The following is a 13,475-nucleotide window of genomic DNA, read 5'->3' as shown; positions in this document are numbered from 1 at the left end:
GGCATGCCATGGCCTTCGTTGGGCTGCCACGATGTCTCAACTTCAAACCCTCATTTCTCCCTCATCCAGACTCCAAATCGAGTGAACTTTTTTTTGAACTCAACTAATTTTTCGCTGTCTTTCCAACGATGTGCTCGATTGCACCCGGATCTTCCTAGATAATTACCAATTTATCCTTTTTGCATTAAGTGCTCATTTTTCTTCGTCATGCCGTTTCTCCTCCGTCCGAACTCCGAATCATGCGATTCTTGAGTCCATCTTGATTAGTTTTTTGTTATCCTTCCAACGGTGTGCTCAGTGGCACCCGAGTCCACAGTTTTTAGAAATGACTATTTTGCCCCTGGGGGCTATTTGTTATATTTTTGATCTTTTGCTTCCGCATCAGTTCTCATGGAGTTCCACGATCTCATGGAATGTCACTTTGACTTCTTAGAGTCTTATTTTCTATTTTCGCTTCCGCATTTGGATCCGTTATCGGGTCAATCTTCGGTTCATCATAGGATGCATTGGCTTGAAAAACCAGGGCTATCACAGAGGGTCCTTAAGCAACTTCAATTCATTTTCAACTTCCAAGCTTTGCTATGCTTTGCATTTTTTTAGATTTTTAGTCCTTTTTGTGCTTAGCTTAGCTCCTTACTTTGAATTCTCCTTTGCTCAACTTCTTTCACTCAATTCACCTAGCCAAATAAGAACAAACACAATAAGTAACCAAAAATAAAAATAATGTAAAGACACGATCAAAAGAGTACCAATTCCTAAATGTTTCCAAAACACGGCATTACCAATTCAATCCCCGGTAACGGTGCAAAAATTTGATGGTGGCTGTTCCTATACGCCAAAATAATGTAGTAAATGCACGGTTCAAGAAAAGCCTTTTGGGTCAAGTTTAAATTTATAAAAACCACTACTACCACCACTACTAATACACTACTACTACTAACGTAGCAAGGGTGAATAGGGATCGTCCCAAGGGATTAGAGGGCTACTAGTAATGGAAACAATGCTTAGGGTTAGTAGGTCGAGTGATAAAAGGTAGATTGTTTAGTTGATTAAACTACAATTAAGATTAAGCAAGCTCAATATAAAACAAGTAATTAAAGGATAGAGAAAACAAGAGAGAGAGGTCTTGGGACTTAGAGATCACCACTAAACATCACTTTTCTATACACTCAATTCATAATTACTGAGGTGAAAAACATATGTTGCAACAATAGTGAGTGTGTGTGATTGTTTCAACAAGCATGGATGACCAATTAAGTGTATATTGTTTAAACGACACAATGAATAGCACAATATATCAAACTAAGCCATTAATCCTTCCTTTAAGCTCACAATCTAAACACATCACTTGCATTCATAAGTATGGAACATCAAACAACAAGCATGGATTATCCTTCCATTTAACAACTAAGGTAACTACACTACATCTAAGCTAATGACATGAAAATTAAACTAATTAAACTAAAGGAGAGGCACAATCCATCAAGAAACGAGTATGAACCAGCAAATAAATCACAAGAGCATTCTATTAAGCACTATGTCTTAACAATCTCTAGATCTATAGCATCAACACACATAGACATACATCAACAACACAAGAGATAGAGATAAATACATGAACATCTATTCTAGCATACATAGACATATGGATAGGATGAAATGATCAATTGGAAGAATTAAACCACACAAATCATTGAATAAACAAGATCTATGTATATAAATATGTCAATGTTGGAAACGGGGGCATTAAAAACATAAACTTTGGATGAGATTTGAAATAGATTCCGCTAATAATTTTTTACGGATCTCTAGACAAGCGCGTTTTTCTCCGCAAGGAGATGAACGTGGTATATTTACTTTCTGAAATTCATTTCCGGATGAATGAGAAATTAGCTCCAAAGTGTGGTGTTTTGATAAGCCTAAATGGGTATGCAAAATGTGGGAAGTGTTTGTCCCACATGGAAAAAATGTTGAAACAAATTGAAATTTAAATAAGCTGAGTTTAGGATTTGGGCTTGGGCTTGGGCCTAATTGTAAAGTCCAGATTATTCTTTTTTGGAATTTTGGATTGGGCCTAATTTTGGGCTGGGCTTATTTAAATGGGTTTCACAAATGAGTGGGGTTTTTGGGTGGTTGGTTTTTTGAATTAAAAAAACTACTTTTTAGTTTTTCTAAAAGGTTACACCTTTTAAATTAAAAAACCATATTTTAGTTTTTTCTAAAGGGTTACACCTTTTAAATTAAAAAACCACTTTTAGTTTTTTCCAAAGGGTTACACCTTTTTCCGAACCATCATAACCCATAGTTGCATCCACTCGAAAAGGCACATTGCAACCTATTGGAATGGATGTGTCTATTGGTGAACAGACACCATGTGAACCATTACAACCTATTGGAATGGATGTGTCTAGTGGTGAATAGACACCATGTGAACCATTGCAACCTATTGCAATAGTTGTGTCCAATGATGAAAAGACGCACCCCATCCGAAAAGGCATTTCTGTTTCTATAAATACCCCTCTTTGGATCATTTGCAAGTCATTCATTTTCATTTTCTTCTATCTCCCTCTCTAGACTGGAACCCAATCCAAGTGGGTTCAAACCATAGGTTAAGTGGTTCGAGCCACTTCGACCCTAATCCAATTTCATCGAGCCATATTAAGATTGGTCCGAACCATTTGGTTCGGATTACACCCAATTCAGCATTTATGTAGTATATAGATGCATTTTTGAGTCAGAGAGAGTATTACACGGAGGAGGTTCGCCGTATCCACGAGTTTGTAGTGCTGCTACTGGTGGATGTAGACCGTTGTATCCTGGGAGATAGACGCCACTGAGTCCGTTAGCACCATAGCGGGGCGAATCTGTCTTAAGGACATAGTATCCAATACTAGCCTTGGTCCAGGTTCATTCCTTGCATATTATTATTATTTTATTGCTTTATTTTGTATATTTAATTAAATATAGAGTTGCATATTTAATTAATGATTTATTAGCATATTGTTAATTATCTCATGACATATTAGTATAAGGGTTGTTATATCTTAAAAGTCACATTAAGCATATATTTTACTAACAATCTTAAGACAGATTCACTCATTGCGTATATTTTATTATATGCTTCTATTTAAGATATAAACAAGTAGAGATCATACTAATAAATGAGATATAATAAAATAATGTTATATACATTATTATATGATAATATGCTAACTATTGATATGTTCAATATTATATGAAATTGAAGCATGTTATATAAGTAGAATATTGAATTATCTATATAATTCAATATTAGTTGAATTATTTTAATTTTATAATATAATATTATGTAGTATATTATATTATCTTAAATTTGTGTCAACTAGAGATTAGAAAAGGTATCTCATTCTTTTTATCAATGATTGCACAAGATGATGTTATCTATATCTGTTACGAAGCAAAGATAAAGTCTTAGAAATGTTTAAACATTACAAAAATGAGGTTGAGAATTAGCTTGATAAGGTGTTAAGAAATGATAGAGTTCATGAATACGAATCATCATTTACTGATATTTATTCAGAACATGGTATCATTCACGAAGAAATGATGAATGCTATGTTGATAAATTCTAGTTTAACTCAGAATTTTAGAGGGAAGTTTTGCTTTTAACAAATTATGTTCAGAATAAAATACCTTAAACTAATGTGACACCATATGAATTATGGAAAGGTCGAAAACCTTCCTATAAATTCTAGAAGTGTGGGGGTGTCTAACTAAGTTTGCAGTTCCTACTCCTAAGAAAGTTAAAGTGGAACCTATAATGTGGCAACCTATAGTGTGGGTGGGTGTGCCGTGGGCGGGTGCAAGAGGCACTGACATGCTATCACACTGAGCAAGTTACAGGGGCACAATCCCACACCACCTACGTAAAGGAAAGGTAAAGTGATTTTATGTAGTGGTGTTATCTCCAATCCGTATGAGGCCTTTTGAGATAAAACCCAATAACAAAATCGTGTTGGCTCGATCCCAAAGTGGACAATATCATACTATATAGTGGAGTGGATCGTTACATAAAACCTTTGATAGGTTATAACATCAATGCATATCATTTTCTTGTAGGCTAGAACGTCTACATCTTTTGGTCCTAATTTTCTAGCATGTTTATTGGAGAATGAGCCACAAATCTTTTTTCTTAGATTAGTTATGTGATATAATTAATCATATGGTATAATATTATTTATGTGAGTTCAATATTATTTATATAAGTGCTTACTTTTAATTGAGATTATAATATTAAACTATGTAGTAGAATTACTTAATGTGCATAGTAATTTAATTTTACAATATAGTTGATTTAATGTTTGATATTATTAATTTTGTATGAGTTCATGACTGGTTTGTGTATTTAATACAACAGACAAAAATTGACTAGTCTAGCTATGTCAATTCTCCTGATAGTCAAGGAAAAAGAATCTATACTAGTGTTTAAAGACACGTATAGCTGTGAATGGGCCTATATAAGATAAGATTTTTCAACAACTTTAAAGTGTTTAATGGAAAATGTTATGGATACAGTAAGCAAGTACACTGAGACAAGCTAAATCAATCTAGTTAGCTATAATGTACAATTTAGCTGAAAGCTAAAATGTTACTAAGTTGCAAACTAGTTAGATTAGCTATAAGTTAAAATGATTAATGAGGTGCACAGAACCTAAGAGAAAGATGAAAATCTATTAGTTGGTTCCTACTTTCTACTTGGTAGTAAAAAAACACGAGGGTGATGAGTAGCCATTTTAGCCATAAACTATTTGAGCTATTCATCATATCTGCTCATGTAGGAGGGAATAATACTACTTGTAAAGTAGTAGTTTTTGAAGAATATTCTTCAAAACAAATTACTCTACTACCAAGGTAGACTACTTAGATAAGTATGTACTAAAGCTATGAACTACTAGAATTGATAGCTAAACAAACTTAACTTCAAGCTAGCGGTAATAGCTGAAAAGTGGGTGCTCATCATAACCTAGTAGTGAGATATGAGAAGAGTGTACTTAATCTAAGCTAGTAATGATAGTTAAGAACTCACTTTTAACTAGTAATGATAGCTAAGAAGTGAGTGCTCACTCTGTGGTGATTGTATCCAAAGCTTAAATAATAAAATAATTATTTGCTTAAATGATTGAGTTATGTGATGTGTGACACATGAAAGGTTATAATATATTAATATGACTGACTTAACATGAACCTAAACATGAATAACTCAATTTATAAATATAAAAGATGTAAAAGCAAATATTAATTAGAGCCCATTGTAATTAATATCTTTAGCATTAATTCACGGTAATGTCGGTGAATTATTATTAGAATATGCTAGAGATAAAGTGAGTACATATGCACTAAAGACTGTTATATATGCTTGTTTAGAAGCGAATATGGAACCTTGAAGAGGTGAAGTACTTAATATATGGTACTTTCATAGTTGAAAAATCATAATAAATACGTTAGAGATAAAATTTCAGAATTATCCCAAAGTTGTGGGGAGATATTATCCATAGATGAAATTTGGTACGAGTCACTCATCTTAACAGAAATACTTATAAATGTGGGGGGTTCCAAGTCCTAAGAGCTTTAGGATAGAACCAAAAATCATTTATATTATTATAACAATAGTGCATATTATTTCCTATGAGGAAAATATTATGGAACAACTAGAAGAGTTTTCTTTTTCAGTTGAAGTGCTGAGTTATTTGTTCCAGTTGAAAAGTCAAGTGTGCAAGCTTATAAGTTCTTGAATGGATTAAAGCTACTACCGAGACAATGGCATAAATGTGATGCGTAAGTCATTGTATGCCTTAAAAAATAAATGGATACTGATTGGTATATTTGATATGAAAGATTTAACATCTAATAACATAGTATATTCTCAATAGAGTGAGATTGAGATAATACTAGTTATGATAACAAAAGCCTATCTAACTTTTGTAGATACTAGCCAAAGTATATCATTGGTTGAGATTGCAAGGCATCTTAATAACTGTGTTTAATTGCACATTTTCAATACAGGATCGGATCACTGAAAAACAATAAATTGGGTAGTTGAGATACACCCTAAATCCAATATTGCATAGATCGAGGTATCTAACTAAATTGGAGGTGTAACAGTGATGCAATCTGGATATGGGATATTAAAGACTTCAAATCCAATAGTGGATATGTCTTTTATATTAAAGGTGTAGTTTTATGTTCTTAATATAACTCAAAGTTAGAAACTTTGAATAAATCAAATAGGGAAGTCAATAGATTTCACCTAGAGGACAATTCAAAGTAAGTCTGCACCTGTGCCACTAAAGAAAATGATATTGCTAACAATAAGCAATTTTAGGGCACAAAGTATACAGTTGCTCTCACCTGGAGAAATCTCTGCAGAGTGTAATATTTTTAAACGCAACCTTGTGGCCACATATAAAATTGAAGGTTGTACTAGAGAGCAATTGTACAGTTCATCGAGCGGAATGGGGTTTAAAGCCGAAAGCTAACGAGTCACCTTAATGGAAACCCAACCTAGCTGACTGGAGATCCCAAGATCTAGGTTCAAAGGGACAACAGAAATTCTGAGTGACTCACCAGAAGCACTGGGAAGATATAAATCTTCTACCCATTTCTATGATGAGACAGTGCTACCTACAGCGATGATCAGGATAAGCTACGCTTTTAATGACTCTTATACCTTGAAAATTCAAGTGGGGTTTGGTAGGATACTCTTAATAAGAAGTCACCTATATGAGTGTGAAGTGGGGCCGCTTCTATGAGAACTATAAAGGCTAAGTTTTCTAGAGCACTCATTGAATACCAGGACTTGTTCAGGGCCAAAATGAACACAACAATGACAACCAACTTTGTGAGGAAAGCTACTGTGTGTTTGTTATTGTCTTGGTTTACACAAACGGCTGAACAGTTCAAGACATCGCGTTCACTAGTTAGCCAGTAAATCCGATAGCAATACACTAGGGAAGGTTCAAAGCCAAAAGCCACCTATCCTGATGCAGTAACTTTTCGATTATACTCTCTCTAGTGTCTGCATGATCATCTTTTTCATTTTACTCAAATTTCCATTCATGTGGGGGATTGTTGGAAATGGGGGCATTAAAAACATAAACTTTGGATGAGATTTGAAATAGATTCCGCTAATAATTTTTTACAGATCTCTAGACAAGCGCGTTTTTCTCCGCAAGGAGATGAACGTGGTATATTTACTTTTTGAAATCCATTTCCGGATGAATGAGAAATTAGCTCCAAAGTGTGGTGTTTTGATAAGCCTAAATGGGTATGGAAAATGTGGGAAGTGTTTGTCCCACATGGAAAAAATGTTGAAACAAATTAAAATTTAAATAAGCTGAGTTTAGGATTTAGGCTTGGGCTTGGGCCTAATTATAAAGTCCAGATTATTCTTTTTTGGAATTTTGGATTGGGCCTAATTTTAGGCTGGGATTATTTAAATGGGTTTCACAAATGAGTGGGGTTTTTGGGTGGTTGGTTTTTTGAATTAAAAAAACTACTTTTTAGTTTTCTAAAAAATTACACCTTTTAAATTAAAAAACCATATTTTAGTTTTTTCTAAAGGGTTACACCTTTTAAATTAAAAAACCACTTTTAGTTTTTTCCAAAGGGTTACACCTTTTTCCGAACCATCATAACCCATAATTGCATCTACTCGAAAAGGCACATTGCAACCTATTGGAATGGATGTGTCTATTGGTGAACAGACACCATGTGAACCATTACAACCTATTGGAATGGATGTGTCTAGTGGTGAATAGACACCATGTGAACCATTACAACCTATTGCAATGGTTGTGTCCAATGATGAAAAGACGCACCCCATCCGAAAAGGCATTTCTGTTTCTATAAATACCCCCCTTTGGATCATTTGCAAGTCATTCATTTTCATTTTCTTCTATCTCCCTCTCTAGACTGGAACCCAATCCAAGTGGGTTCAAACCATAGGTTAAGTGGTTCGAGCCACTTCGACCCTAATCCAATTTCATCGAGCCATATTAAGATTGGTCCGAACCATTTGGTTCGGATTACACCCAATTCAGCATTTATGTAGTATATAGATGCATTTTTGAGTCAGAGAGAGTATTACACGGAGGAGGTTCGCCGTATCCACGAGTTTGTAATGCTGCTACTGGTGGATGTAGACCGTTGTATCTTGGGAGATAGACGCCACTGAGTCCGTTAGCACCATAGCGGGGCGAAACTGTCTTAAGGACATAGTATCCAATACTAGCCTCGGTCCAGGTTCATTCCTTGCATATTATTATTATTTTATTGCTTTATTTTGCATATTTAATTAAATATAGAGTTGCATATTTAATTAATGATTTATTAGCATATTGTTAATTATCTCATGACATATTAGTATAAGGGTTGTTATATCTTAAAAGTCACATTAAGCATATATTTTACCAACAGTAAAAACATGTATTACAACACAAATCCCCTCAAAAATACATAAATCAAGGTAAAGAAAGTATGCTTAGGGCTAACTCTAGCCCCAAGAGGATGTCTAGCCACTCATGAATGGTGTCCTCCAACCCTCAAGGGCTATTTCCATAGTAAAAATGCTCTTCTTCTTAAAATAGATGGAAGACCTCCCAAGAATGTGTCTCTAGCCTCTTCTTCTCTTTTCTTCCTCTCTAAGAATAATCAAAATTGTATCTATCAACTTCTAAAGCCTCTGTGTAAAAGTGGCTCATAATCCTTATATAGGTAGCTGAAATGTCACACCCAATGGTCGAGGCTCGTACACAAGGGCTCCTCCAATGATTGCACAATGAGACAACTTTTAATGAGCTGGAAATTGATTTAATTCGCACTTGAGAGGGTTCGATCGATCGAACCTATGTTGAGATCTATCAAACTTTGGCTAGATCGATCCTCCCATGGCGGCGCCTTTTTAGATAAGGACAGATCTAAGATATTTTGGGGAAATAGACAAAAGTGGTATGTGGGGTGGTACAATAGGATAAGATGGAATCTTTTCGATCGATCTGAGAATTGTTGAATCAATCGAACTTTGTGGGATCTTTAGATAAAGACAAAAGAGCTTGGATCCATCTTGGAGAGTCTAGATCAATGAACTTTTGATCGATTGAAGTATTCTTGGGATCGATCGAACATGCTGATTTCCACACTTTGCTTCATTCTACTTCCACTTTGCTTTTTTCTTCCATTTAGCTTGAGTTAACTTCTTTTAAGCTCTTATTTGGCTGAATTAACTTATTTTGGGGATAATCACCTAAAAAGGACAATAACACGAAATTAATCTAAAACGGGAAAGTAAGATAGATAAAGGTCCTAAAATACCTACGCTTAAGGGGTTTAAATGCGCACTTTTCAGCGCTCATCAAGAGTGCAGCCCAAATTTTCAAGACCACCCTTATTCCTCTCTCATTATTTCATTTGACTATCCCATTTACACTTGCATGTCCACTGCGCACTATTATTATCCCTTTTGTTATCTAATGAGTTTTATCCAAGTGTCATCTTTTTAGGACCACAGTTAATCCCAAGCTTGGGGGCTTATACCACCCACTTTGGATACTTATGTCTCGGTCATTCTTTGCCATAGCCGCACTATACTCTTTCCTTTGTTCTCTTTGCACATCTAGGACACTGTGCCATTTAAGTTTGGGGGTAATGGTGTTAAATGCAGTATTTGCGTTCAATTCAAAATTTTGAGTATGAGTTGTGTATTTTAGAGATTTTCTATAATTGGTTCATGACTAGCTATGATTTAGATCTTTTGAGGACTATATTGCTTAAAGTTTAAATATTGCTTGACTTGAGAGTCCAATACTCCTTGTATGCCTTGTGGATGCCATTTAGGATTAAATTTTTTAAAAGATTGATATCATGCTTGCATTTTTGGTCCACATCATCCTAATTTTGTGATTGTTTTGAGATTCACTCTAGTATTCTACACTAGCACATGCGCACACTAGTATTCATTTGTGGCGTACATGCTTTGTTGATTATTGAATTTGTTATATCCCAATTGGGCTAGTAGTACAATGAAAGCTTTCATCTTGACAAAAGTGGATAACAAACCCTTTTCATTGAGTAGCCGGGATTCTAGCCTCATCAAGCATTGAATTTCTCAGGCCGAAAGGTGAAGGGCTGATAAGTGCTTAAATGTTGCACATTTAAGCACCTAAGCTAGGGTATTTCAGTCTTTGAATCTATCTTAATTTCATGTTTTAGTCCTAATTTATGTTTATGTGTATTTTAGGGCAATAAAGTTAAAATGAGCTAAGAACGGTCCATTAAAGCCTTTTGGAGTCAAGCAAAGATATTCAGAAAAAGTTCAGAAAATGACAAAAAAAGGTCTTAGCCCATTGCTCGTATAGTGTGTTTATTCTTCGAAAGCGATCAATCTCAGACCTTTGATGATGTTCCCAAAGATGAAGAAGCAAACCAATTAGCCCGGGGCCAAAATGGAGCTAAATAAGGCTTAAAGGAAATTTCCAACTCTGGGGGGATCGATCCCCCAGGACTTAGTGACATTATAGATTTTTTTTTTATTGTTTGGGCTTATTTTGTGAATTGTTGGGCTTTAATAGAGTTGTTACTTAAGGCCCAGTAAGCCATTAGATTAGGGTTAGTATTTATTTTATTTAGGTGAATATTATTAAAATTATTAAGTTTTATTTTATTTTTTGTACCGTGATATTACGTTTTCTCTGGGGAAAAGGGAAAAGCTAAGGTTTGAAGAACTTTTTACAAAGGCTCTGTCTACAATTGAAGGAAGAAGAAGAAGAAGGAGCCAAAAGATGGAGATGGAGCTTGTTGACACCATGATCATCTTCTCCATAAGCTAGTTCTTCACTTAGGGCTTGGATAAGCCCTAAGTTCATGTAACCTAAACCTTTGTTTTTCTTTTCTTGGGGAATTATTAAGTTGTAATTAAATATTTGGCCTTGTGATTTCTTTATATATACATGCTTGATTTGACAAATTAGGGCTTGTATTGATAAATTCTTCCATTGAAATCTCTAGTTGATTGTATGTCTATGTATGATTAATTAGGGATTTTACTCTTCATTAGTTGATTGAAAATTAATTCTTCCATTGATTCTATATGAAAATTGCATGTCTATGTGTGATTGATTTAGAATTATACTCTACACTAGATACTTCTTTTAGTTGTGATTAGTGATGGCCATAGTATGATACTTAGTTGATACAATTGTCAATTAATTTGATGGAATAAAGCTTAATCTTGATGGGTTGTTCTACAAATTAGTTTATTGCCATTAGTTAATTGTAGTAAAGTAGGCAATTTGTGCTTGATTATGTTAATCCATTCTTCTAATTACAATTAGTATTATCCTTTTGATTGATGTGTGCTCTTATCAGATACATTTGTGAATGTGTATGGTGGGTTATGATGTAGTCTTGAATGGGTTCTACACTTTAGTTTAATTGTCATTAGGTAGACAATTCATTCTTGATGTTGATAATCTATGGTTACAATTGTGATTTGTGATGATAATGTGACCACATCTATAATTACACTAATGAATTCCCCATTAATTGAAAGCATATGGTTAATTGCATGGGCTTAGTGGTGAATCCTAACCCTAAGACTCTCTTCATATCTTTTTAGTTCTTAGTTTAATTTAATTTAATTTACTTGCATTGTCATTTCTATTTCCATGCTTTCGATTTAACTCTAGTTCAATCACTTCCCAAAAAATCTTTTTTCTCTCTCTCTATCTCTCTCTCTCTTGTGCCATCTTATTAGCATTAAAATCAAGTTTAATCCCAACATGTGTTCAATCTCTTGGGTTCGATCCCTTCTCGCTTCATACTATATAGTATAAGTGTCTAGGGGTTTATAAATTATAAAATATGATGCCCACTTGACATTAATTCTAAACCTAAAGTGTTGTGCATTATTTTGTGCACACGCTCGGGTCGCATCAAGGGCCCAAACTTTAGGTTAATAATTGAACTTGCTATGAAAAAAAAAAGTAAGGACTTCTCCCAAAAGATGAGAAGTGGGAAATGATTAGATGGAGGTTGTTTTGATTTGTAGCCTAGTTGATTTGAGCTTGTAAGTCCTTAGGGGTGTTTGAACACCTAGTGCCCTAAAGCCGTCCGGTTTGGGAGTCATTGACCTAACGCTCGACCTTATGGATCGCTAGAAAGCTTAATAGATCAATAGATTACACCATGCTTCCATCTTTGATCCTTAGGATTAGTAAAAAAAAAATTTAGGTGTAAATTTTTCGAAATATTGATATCTTGCTTGCACTTATGGTCCACATCATCCTGATTTTGTGATTATTTTGAAATTCACCCTAGGATTCTATACTAGCACAGGCGCACACAAGCATTCATTTGTGGGGTACATGCTTTGTTGATTATTGAATTGGTTATATCCCAATTGGGCTAGTAGTGCATTGAAAGCTTTCATTCTTGACAAAGGTGGATAACAACTCCTTTTCACTAAGTAGACGGGATTCTAGTCTCATCAAGCACTGAACTTCTAGCGCCAAAAGGTGGAGGGCCCAAACTCTAGGTTAATAATTGAATACAAAAAAAAAAAAAGTTGTAAAAGTAATAAAAAAATGAGGACTTCTCCCACAAGGTGAGAAGTGGGAAATGATTAGATGAAGGTTGTCTTGATTTGTAGCCTAGTTGATTTGAGCTCGTAAGTCCATAGGGGTGTTTGAACACCTAATGCCTTAAAGCCGTCCGGTTTGGGAGTCATTAACCGAACGTTCGACCTCATGAATCGCTAGAAAGCTTAATAGATCAGCACATTGCACCATGCTTCCATCTTTGATCCTATAAAAATAAAAAAATAAAAAAATCAAGTGGAAAGAATAAGCGCACCTAGAACAATAAAGCTTTTATAACAGGTCCACTCTTTGTCTTGATGATCAGTACTAGATTTGTGTGCTAGTTTGAGGGTAAGGATGTGATTAACTCTTTAGTTGGCTTAGATAGCAACACATTTGATGCTGGTCCACTCAAAAAGGATTCTAGAGTTATTTTGATTTGCATGATCATTTTCTTGATGTGTGGAGGACCATACTTGCTTGCTTGTTGTTGAGATTTTGGGAGATTGCTTAGAAATATTTGAAAAATTGCATACTTAAGATAGTTTTCTCCTAATGCTTGATTGGAATATTGGTGTCTCTTTTGAAAGAATGAGCTTAATGTTTGTGGGTATCATTTCTGGAAACCCTTACGAGACTTCACTCGTCCACTAGGGGTAACCTAGGGGTTTAAAAGGTTTGTTGCATATGCTAAGTGCAATCGTATTCCCTACGAAAGTGGTGTTATCCATTTATTGTTTTCTATTTCATAGTTGTATAGTTGTTCATTTCATTCCTTTACTTTCTAGTTCATTGCTAGGGACTAGCAATATTTAAGTTTGGGGGTGTGATGAGCGTTGAAAAGTGCGTATTTAAACCCCTTAA

This window comes from Cornus florida, unplaced genomic scaffold (genome assembly GCF_030987335.1).
Source record: "Cornus florida cultivar Cherokee Brave unplaced genomic scaffold, ASM3098733v1 CherokeeBrave_3.0.0_Hap2_Chr07, whole genome shotgun sequence".
Lineage (NCBI taxonomy): Eukaryota > Viridiplantae > Streptophyta > Magnoliopsida > Cornales > Cornaceae > Cornus > Cornus florida.
This window is presented reverse-complemented; position numbering follows the sequence as displayed.